At 45.5% G+C, this 10206-nt stretch overlaps 1 protein-coding gene across 3 annotated transcripts in view; it reads right to left on the bottom strand.

Annotated features, from left to right (window-relative positions):
• Positions 1–8652, bottom strand: part of PLEKHG4B (pleckstrin homology and RhoGEF domain containing G4B) — a 213438-nt gene extending 204786 nt beyond the window's left edge. Inside the window, exon 1 of one of the 3 annotated variants that reach the window (XM_030551540.1) lies at positions 8614–8652. The gene's annotated coding sequence lies outside the window, so the exon portion shown is untranslated. Of the gene's footprint in view, positions 1–7909; positions 7925–8085; positions 8156–8613 lie in introns of those variants that run through there. The other 2 variants (XM_030551541.1, XM_030551542.1) reach the window with 2 other exon arrangements.
• Between the last annotated feature and the right edge of the window lie 1554 nt (positions 8653–10206).

Raw genomic sequence — 10206 nt, forward strand, 5'->3', positions numbered from 1 at the left:
TTAATAAAACTTTTGTAAAAATCTCAATGACAAATTTTAAAAGCACAAATAGACTGAATATCCATGGCTTGAGAAAAATCCCAGAAATGTCCCATGTTGATTACTGATTAGAGAGAGGGATGAGCCAGTGGTTAGAGCACTACCCGATAGCAGTGGCTCTCAACCTTTCCAAACTACTATACCCCTTTTAGGAGTCTGATTTGTCCTGCATACCTCAAGTTTCACCTCACTAAAAACTACTTGAATATAAAATCAGACATAATACACAAAAGCATCATAGCACACTAAAACTGGAAAATTGCTTACTTTCTCATGTTTACCATATAATTATAAATCAATTGAAATATAAATCTTGTACTTCCTTTTCAGTGTACAGTATATAGAGTAGTATAAACAAGTCATTGTCTGAATGAAATTTTAAGTTGTACTTATTTTGCTAGTACTTTTTATGTAGCCTGTTGTAAAACTAGGTAAATATTTAGATGAGTTGATATGCCCCCAGAAGACCTCTGTGTATCCCCCGGGGTACGTGTACTCCTAGTTGAGAACCACGACCCTATAGGACTTGGAGTTGGGACTTGGACCCAGGTCTCCCATCACAGACTTGCCACGTGACCTTGGGCAACTCACTTGGCCTACATTAAAGACTGTGTGGTGCTCAGATACTACAGTATTTGGGGCCATACAAGTACCTTAGATAGAATATGATTATGAGTATACTGTCAAAAACATGCTATATGCTTTACAGACAAGTATGAAAACAAGGTCCCTGCCCTTAACTCAACAGTTCTGCAAATACTTAGCCATGTGAACAATCCACTGAAAAATTAATGAGAAAGTCTCTTGTGCATATTTGAAAATGATCGGACCCAAAACAGACAATTCACAAATGAAAGCTAAGAGATTAAATGCAGTGAAAAATACACAATGTGAATGAACGATAAGATTTTGCATGCTTCTTAGTTTCATGGTTTTTTTTAACTGGAGTTTATGTCTGTCATCTATTTTCTTAATAGTCACTAGGGCTAGATATTATTGGCTTTTTGGAAGAAGTGAAGTTTTCAAGAGGATGCAGAGTAACAACATAGTTCATAACCCAATCTGTAAAATAATTTCATAAAATAGTACTAACTATCCCTTAGAATATTTGCATTTAGTTCCAAAGTAAGAGTTTAAAATACCTGAGTTAATTATTTCCCCACTTTTACTTAAAGTATCAGCTTCATGGGAACAGGGACCTATTACAGGGGGAGGATGGGCTATCAGTATGTAGGTGATCCTGTTAATTAATCATGAGGATGACTTTCAACCTAGACTTCCCCCACCTGCTGCTCCCTTGATGGAATCCAGTTACTAAAACATTTCTTGAGTCGGTTGACCTGATGCCAGGGCTAAGACATATGCACTGCGACTAATGCTGGCTGTCACAGGGTCTACTCACCAGGAGCGGTGCCTCCTGCTGGCCATCCTGGGGATTAGCTCTGCCAGCTTGCACTCTCCCTCCTGTGTTGTCTTCTCCTGTCTTGTCTCACTCTGCTGCCCTGCTCATTCCCAGGTTTGCAGCTTCCTCTCCATGGCTTGGGCCTGAGGCCAGGTCACTAAAGTCCTCCTATCCCAGGGAATTCACAGTCTTTCCAGATCTGCTGTCTGGCTAGCACCTCCAAAGCCCTGCACCACTCCCCAGCAGCTGATAGGGGAACCCAGGCCCACCCTCTTTCTACACTGGGTTCTAGACGGAGGACCCTCTAAAAAGCAGCCACACTCCCTATACAGTCCTGCCTCTTGCTGTTCTTTCCCTCGGCTTCTTCCTACATATCTGGTTTTCTCCCCCTCTCTGTATTTGGCAACCTCCACTGGGGAAGGAAGAGGAGGAGGAGCCACCTCCCAGGCTTTATGCGTGCCCTGCCTGTTCCCACACAGATGAGCCTACCCTTAATTAGCTGCCCAAACCTCCACTGCTTGCAGCCTAATTAGCTGATTGGGCTCACCTGATCTAATTCAGCTTTTGCAGGGCTAGTGTGGGGAGTCGACCCCATCACACTGAGCCACATAAGAATCTTTTAATATCATTGCAGCTCCTCTGGGGCAGCAATAAGGAAAAAAGGGCATTTTACTCAATCTTATTGATTTAGACAAGATTTTAAATTCTTCACTGTAAATGCCTAAAAGGCTGATTTTTACAATTGCTGAAAGTGCAGTTCCTCATAACTACCAACCCAAGACCACTTTGTAGGAACAACTCCTGCAATTCTGGAAATACAATGGATAAAATCATCAGTATTAGATATTTTCTGAAGCCAAATGAAAGTATCTTTCACAACTAAAGGTTGGACAGATAAGACTATCTGTACCCAATGAGCATTTTTAGAAACAAACTCAAGTGCCAAGAAAACTCCTCACAGCCATGGGAACCAAGGCCATTTCACTGTTCCTAAATTATACCGTCCAGACTGGCACAAAGGAAACAATAGCTGTCCCAAAGATCCCCAATCACTGAGCTTGCAGAAAAACCACAGCACCCTTAAAATATATAAAGTGAGGACACTGCCTATCTCTCAAAGACAACGAACTTTGCCGTCTGGGTTAGAGTCCCCGACAAGAAGAAAGACAGAAGTAGAAATGTGTGAGAGCCAGTAACAACAACTGTTATAGTGCTGTCTAAAAGGAGAGATTGGGCTAAATTCTGCCCTGGAATGGAACCACTCAGTTCCCAGTCAGGTCAAAGGGGGCTGCCTCCTTGAATATCAGAAGAGAATTTGGCCCTCATCTGTAACAGACATGGGAGGAGCATGTGGAGATTCAGTGGGCCATAGTGTTAGGTGTGGGCTGGTTAAGGAAGATGCACATCATTCCTCCTCTGTTGAGGATCTGAATAAAAAAAATAATATAGCCTGTGGCTCTGTTAACTCTTCCACTGAGTCCCTCAATGGTCTTTGGAACAGATGCAGATAGGGAGAGTCCCCAATGACATGGCTTCAATTGAGCCATGCTGTCAGGGAGTCTGGGGAAGAGGAATGGAGGGTCACATGCTGGATGCCCCTGGCCTACCACAAATCCTTGGGGATCTGCCAGGTTAGTGGTGGTATCTGTCCTTGACAGGACAAATAAGGGGCATCCTCACAGATTTCCTCTACCAGACCCCCATTCTTTGGGGAAGCAGTGACTTTACCAGTGACAACACTCACACTGGTACAGTGACCTTTACAGCACAGACCAGTGCAATTTTCACACACACTTCTCCACACTTGCAGGAATGGCCGGAGTTTCAATTAGGTACAGTAGGCACATGCCTAGGGATGCCGGCATTCTAGGGATGCAGACGAGAGCAGAGCAGGGAGCAGTGTTCTTTACAGTGTTTGTGATGTCATTGACTGCCATAGAGAAAGGGAACTATGAGTGCAAGTCCTGGAAGGTGAATAAAAGAGGAATTACAGAGAGTCTGATCCTGAAAACACATATATGCACATGAGTAAATATACTTGTGAGTAAAGCTGCTCATGTGTGTAAGTGTTTCAGTACTGGACCCTTATCCCTATTAGGCTGTAACTTACTGAAAAGTTACAATTATTTTTAAGCTAGTATTTTAAATTTTATTAAGTATTCATTCCAATGTAATATTTTAACAATATCTAGCTCTTATATTGTGCTTTTCACCCAGAAAGCTCCAAGTGATTTACAAAGAAGGTTAAGTTTCCCCTATTCCTAGTTTACATATAGGGAAACTGAAGCACAGAGCAATGAAGGGACTTGCCCAAGATTACTCACCAAGACAGTGGCACAGCTGAGAGAGAACTCAAGTCTCCCGTGTCCCAGTTTCATGCCCTAGCCACTGGATCACAGTGATTCCCCTTCTTTCTTTACCTCTATGTTTATTCTTGTATGTGTTCACATAAATTATTTTTAAGACGATAATGCAGCTTAAATGCCTTTCAGTTTATCTTTCTGAACAGTAAAAAAAGGTGTGTACTGTAGTTCAGTATCTCTGTGTACTGCTACTGTGTACCTTCCTTACTCTATGTTGTATATAAATAAAGACATGATTCATATCTGCACTATTATTTTGCAGCAGTTCCCAAAATATACTAAACTTTATACAAACAGATAGAAACAGTGCCTACCCCACAGAGCTAATGGGTATTAATGAATTATTATGTTGCCACCAATCCCTCACTTACTGAAGTTATATTAACATAAGACCGGCCATACTGGGTCAAGCCAAAGGTCCATCTAACCCAATATCCTGTCTTCTGACAGTGGCCGATGCCAGGTGCCCCAGAAGGAATGAACAGAACAGGTTAATAATTAAGTGATCCTTTCCCTGTCGCTCATTCCCAGCTTCTGACAAACAGAGGCTATGGATACCATCCCTGTCCATCCTGGGATTAAAGTCATTGATGGACCTATCCTCCATGAACTTATCTTGTTCTTTTTTGAATCCTGTTATAGTTTTGGCCTTCACAACATCCTCTGGTTGACTGTGCATTGTGGAAGTAATACTTCCTTTTGCTTGTTCTAAACCTGCTGCCTATTAATTTCATTTGGTGACCCCTAGTTCTTGTGTTATCAGAAGGAGTAAATAACTTATTTACTTTCTCCACATCAGTCATTCCATAGCCCTAATCATTTTTATTGCCATTTCTGAACCTTTCCAAGATATATTTTTTTGAGATGGGGCGACCATATCTGCATGCCGTATTCAAGGTGTGCACATACCATGGATTTATGTAGAGGCAATATGATATTTTATGTCTTATTATCTATCCCTTTCTTAATGATTCCCAGCATTCTGTTCGCATTTTGGACTGCCACTGCACACTGAGTGGATGTTTTCAGAGAACTATCCACAATGACCCCAAGATCTCTCTCTTGAGTGGTAACATCTAATTTAGACCCCATCATTTTACATGTATAGTTGGGATATTTTCTAATAAGTATTACTTTGCATTAATTAGCATTGTATTTCATTTGCCATTTTGTTGTCCAGTCACCCAGTTTTAGGAGATCTTTTTGTAGCTCTTCAGTTTGCTTAGGACTTAACTATCTTGAGTTGTTTTGTAACATCTGCAAATTTTGCCACCTCACTGTTTACTCCTTTTTCCAAATCATTTATGAGTATGTTGAATAGGACTGGTCCCAGTATAGACTCCTGGGGACAACTATTTATCTCTCTCCAGACTGAAAACTAACCATTTATTCCTACCCTTCGTTTCCTATCCTTTGGCTAGTTACCAGTCCATGAGAGGACCTTCCCTCTTATCCCATGACAGCTTACTTTGCTTAAGAGCCTTTGGCGATGGACCTTGCCAAAGGCTTTCTGAAAATCTAAGTACACTATGTCCACTGGATCCCCCTTGTCCACATGCTTGTTGAGCCCCTCAAAGAATTCTAGTAGATAGGTGAGGCATGATTTCCCTTTACAAACACCCTTAGAATCCTAAGTACCTTTTACAATACAGGAAGAAAAAATATAAACAAACAAATCTCCCCCACCACATTCCAGTGAAATCAGTAAGAGTATAGAATTAGACTATCAAGCCTACCACTTATTAAGGCATACATGTTTGAGGCTGTCTGTGGAGAACAAGATGTGATATCCAGTGATCACTTGATCATAGTCAGGAGTTGGATGCAGGACAGTAGAGACTCTGGCCTGTATATGAAGAGTAAGAGGCAAGATGTTGTTGTTAGCTAATAAAAATGAGTATATGGGCCAGTGGAGAATTAGTAGCCTATACTGTACAATGTGCTTGATGAAAGGTGGGGGGCAGGAGAGGGTTTCTAGTCTATAGGCCGGGTTGGGCAAACGTTTTGGCCCAAGGGCCACATCTGGGTATAGAAATTGTATGTCAGGCCATGAATGCTCATGAAACTGGGGTTGGGGTGTGGGAGGGGGTGAGGGCTCTGGCTGGGGGTGTGGGCTCAGGGGTGGAGTCAAAAATGAGAAGTTCAGGGTGCAGGAGGGAGCTCTGGGCTAGGGCAGGGGGGTAGAGTGTGTGAGGGAGTGAGGGCTCAGGCTGGGCGTGCAGACTCTGGGGTTAGACTGGGGATGAGGGGCTTGGGGTGCTCCAGGCTGGCACTGATGGGTTTGGAGGGTGGAAGGGGGATCAGGGCTGGGGTAGGGGGTTGGGGCATGGGAGGGTGCCTCAGGGGTTCAGGCTCTGGGTGGCGCTTACCTCAAGCGACTCTCAGAAGCAGCGGGATGTCCCCCTCTCTGGCTCTTATACGGAGGCATGGCCAGGTGGCTCTGTGCTCTATCCCGTCTGCAGATGCCACCCCTGCAGCTCTGGCTGCTCCTATGCATAGGAGTCATTAGGTGGACATGCCACTGCTTCCGGGAGCCACGTGGAGTGGCCCCCAATGCTGCTTCCCGGCTGGAGCACCAGAGCAGGGCAAGCCCCAGAACCTGCTCCCCAATGGGAGCTTGAGGGCCAGATTAAAATGGCCCGCAGGCCGTTGTTTGCCCACCCCTGCTACAGGTGAACGTGAGTAAGTTATACAGGGGCTGAGTGAAGATTCCTTTCTGGAATGGGTAATAAGATAATGTACATTTATTTAAGAAATTGCATGTATTCCAGGTGTATTTTAATATTTAATCTAGCTTCCCTTAAGGGTTTATCTCTGTATTTTTTTAATTAACATTTCTTGGTATAGAGAGAATTTTATTTTAATGCATTTTTTCTCCTATTAATAATTATCTTAAGTGAGAAAGGTAATTGGAGACCTTTTCAAGCAGAGACACACCTGTCTCCAAATTAACTTCTTGTGTCTTGATTAACAAAATAAACCTGTTTACATCATGCAATTATTATCCCCCTAAATATTTTAGACAAAGTTGCAGTTGTTGGAACATCAAGTGAGTCATGATTTTTAACATACTACAAGTTTAAGAGTCAGGATGTTTACTCTCACCTTTCCAAATGTTTTCCTCATGGGATAATCAGTTTGTACTAAGGCATCCTTTTCCATTTTGGAAGTCAAAATAATACATGCAAACCTTCCATAACACAAAGTTTTACTTTACAGAAGAAGAAGAATTCTGGTTACAGAAAATAAAAATATGTGATTTCGTTCTCACCTCTGGAGGTGCAAATATACTGTAACCATTGCATTACGACTCATTAAAACAAACCATCGCTTACTTGTATCAGTCAACATGTTAAGAAAAATTTTTCCAATTCTTTTTTGTGGCTTCAAATAAAACACAGAGTTTACATCTTTCAAATGCTGCCAGTGAAAAACCCTGGGTTTTAAGCGAACACTAAGTCAGCCATTTCTGTTCCCTCTAGAAACACAGAAGGAAGCTTGCGGTTTAATCAGGTGGAAAAAGAATGCAGCAGTGTAATTGTTCGGGGGGGGGCACTTCTGCTTGAAGCTTTCTTTGATGTGGTTATAAAGAAACGATTTTCTACAGAGACTCTTAGAAGCACTGACTCTAGTGGTGACACCAAGCTGAGGAAACAGAACCAGCCCCTGGCCCGGACTCCGTGGCAGTGACCCTTGGGCACTGAAGTCGGGAGACAGATCCCCGACCAGCACACTGACCCGCAAGCCCGCAGCACCGGAGGGCCGGAGAATGGCGAGGAGCAACCCCTGGCCCAGCCTCCCGTAGGTCTGCACGGCAACAGGTGGATTTCCCCGCGAGAGGGGCTTCCGCCCGCCTTTGGCTTCTTGGGGGGCAGGCTCGTCTCCCCGCCCAGGCTAGAGCACAGCCCCCCTGCCCGGCTCAGGCGGCTCGGCTGCACTTTCGCCCCCGCAGAAAGGCGGCTCCCGCCCACCCGGGCTAGTCATCCCTCCCGTCCCCGTTCCCAGCTCCGCGACAGCAGCATCCCCAGCAGCGCCGCGCCGCGCCGCGCCCGCCTTCCTCCCCCCTCCCGTCCCGGCTGCAGGCGCACCAAGAGGCACCACATACCGCTGCTCGTGGGCGCGCCAATCCCCCCTTCGGAGCGCGGGGCCGGGGCCGGGGCCAGCTCCCGCGCCGCGGCGGCGTCTCGGGGCAGAAGCGAGCGCGCCTGTGCCCGAGCCCCCGGGCAGGGGCGAAGCAGCGGCTCTTGCACTGGGGAGGGGGCGGCTGCCCCCGCTTCGTACCTGCGCTTTGCCCCCAGCTCCTGCCGGGCAGGTGGAAGCGGCTCGCCAGGGCACTCGGCTGTAGCGCCGCCGCCGCTGTGACTGGCGGAGGGAATGAATGAGAGGGAGGCGGAGACAGCCAGGGGGGCGGGGGGCTGCTGCCACCGCCCCGCTCGGGTCTGTGGGGAGTGAGGCTGCTTCCCCCGGCTCCGCTTGTCCCCCCGCCCGTGCCTAGCTCAGCAAGTCCCCGCGCCAGCGGAGGGAGCACAAAGCAAAGGCGTTTGCAACCCCCCAGCCCCGCGGGGGCCGATCTATCTCCCCAGGGCTGGGGATGGCCCCTGTGTGGCGGCTTAGTGGGGGCCGAGCCTTAGTCGGTCTTTAGTTGCTTGCAGAATGTATGCACGTTAGTGACAACCTTTTACACTTTTTGCTGGGGCAGATTCCAGAGGTAACTCGGGGGCTAAGTTCTGGGTATTCCTGGAGGTTTCATCGCATGATTAAATCTTTAATAGCTGGAGACGCTGGAGCAGTCCTAACACGCACCCTTACCTTAGGAGCCAGCTCTGCTCTCCCTGGCCACAGGGCAGCTGCCTGCACGGCACTCAAAGGGCTTCCCCCCACCTGCCTTCTTTCGCGTACTGGCTTCTTCTCCAAAGGGACAGATACTGCTCTGATTTACTCGCCTCTCTGCCCCCGGTTTCTCGGTGGTGTCCCACTAGAGCTGATGAACAGTTTTCACGTTTTGAAATGTCAATTATGGGGTTTTGGTTTTTGTTTGTTTGTTCAAATTTGCAAACTCAACAGATGATGTCGGGGAACCACTGAAATGTCTGTGATCTTCCGCCCCCCTTTTCTCCTAGAACCTCCGACTAACATGCCTTGTAACTCGGGCAGAATCCGATTCTGAATGACTGCCACCTCTGCTGCAGTATAATTGCGGGACTAGGGTGCACGGCCCCTCCCCACTTTTATTGTGTCATTGGGGCCGCACAGGAAAAGGCTTATCCGATGTCCATGAACATCACTGACTCATAAAAGTCGGAGACACTTTAGATCAACCGCTTACCTCCCTGCCACTGCAAGTGTGTTCTCTGCAGTGCATTTGGTCTAGTCTAGTTTAAATATCACAAGGGCTGGTGCTCCCCACACACCCCAGTGCAAGACCGCAGCCTTACTTTTGCAACTAGGTTTCGTTGATGATTGATGCCACATTCCGAACCTTATTTTTTTTTAAACGGCAGGTTATAAGTTTAAGGTTTCTTATACACAATAAATGCCCCAGACACTTGAGACGTTACACTGCGGAGTAAACTGTTTGAGTTAATGTATAATTAGGGTTGGGCACTGGGTTGTGAACAGCTGTTTGTGGTGTAATGTATACCTGTGCTTTTCTTTTAATTATTTACCCAATGGATTGCAACAGCTTCCATCGGTTAAATGTCTGTAATGTACGTGTATTAATTCTGAATATCCATAGTAGTGCAAGTTGATGAAGTCTGCTAGGTGGCTTTATATTTTTTCATTGCTCTTAAAAAGTGTATTTTTGACACCACCTAAGAAACCATTGCTGTCAGCCCCTTTTAAATCTAGCCTCTCCACCTGAGCCCTCTGCCAGGCCACTGTAAATCTTTATGGCATTTTATATGAAAATAGTGACTGCAGGGTAGCTAATTAAAAAACCCTGATAGCATGGACTTCATTCTTCCGATAGCTTTTCATAATAAAATAAGGTGGTGGTGGTTTAAATTATTTTTTTAAATGTTCTCTTGGCACAAGATCATGTTTCATGCTAGAGCAAATTTTTATGGCCATTATAAACTTCTGGGCTTTATGTTAATGTGCTGACAATCTGAATTGTAGCTTTGTGATTGTTATACAAATAGATGGGGGAAGCAGAGCTGAGTAGGTGAAGAAGTGGATACAGTTGGAGTAATAAACTACAATGAAATCTGCTGTGTGTGCTTTCCAAACTTGAGAACACTCCTTTTTCTTACAACTCATTAGGCATCTTTTATGTGGAGACACATCTGAGAAGGTTCAAAGCCGCCTGTGAGACAAGAAAAGTAATTAAGATTCAGTTCTGTATTCCTCATGCATCCAAACCTCTTATTGACTTAAGTGGGAGTTTGTAGTGAACTAGGA

This window comes from Gopherus evgoodei, chromosome 2, assembly GCF_007399415.2.
Source record: "Gopherus evgoodei ecotype Sinaloan lineage chromosome 2, rGopEvg1_v1.p, whole genome shotgun sequence".
NCBI classification, from domain to species: Eukaryota; Metazoa; Chordata; order Testudines; family Testudinidae; genus Gopherus; species Gopherus evgoodei.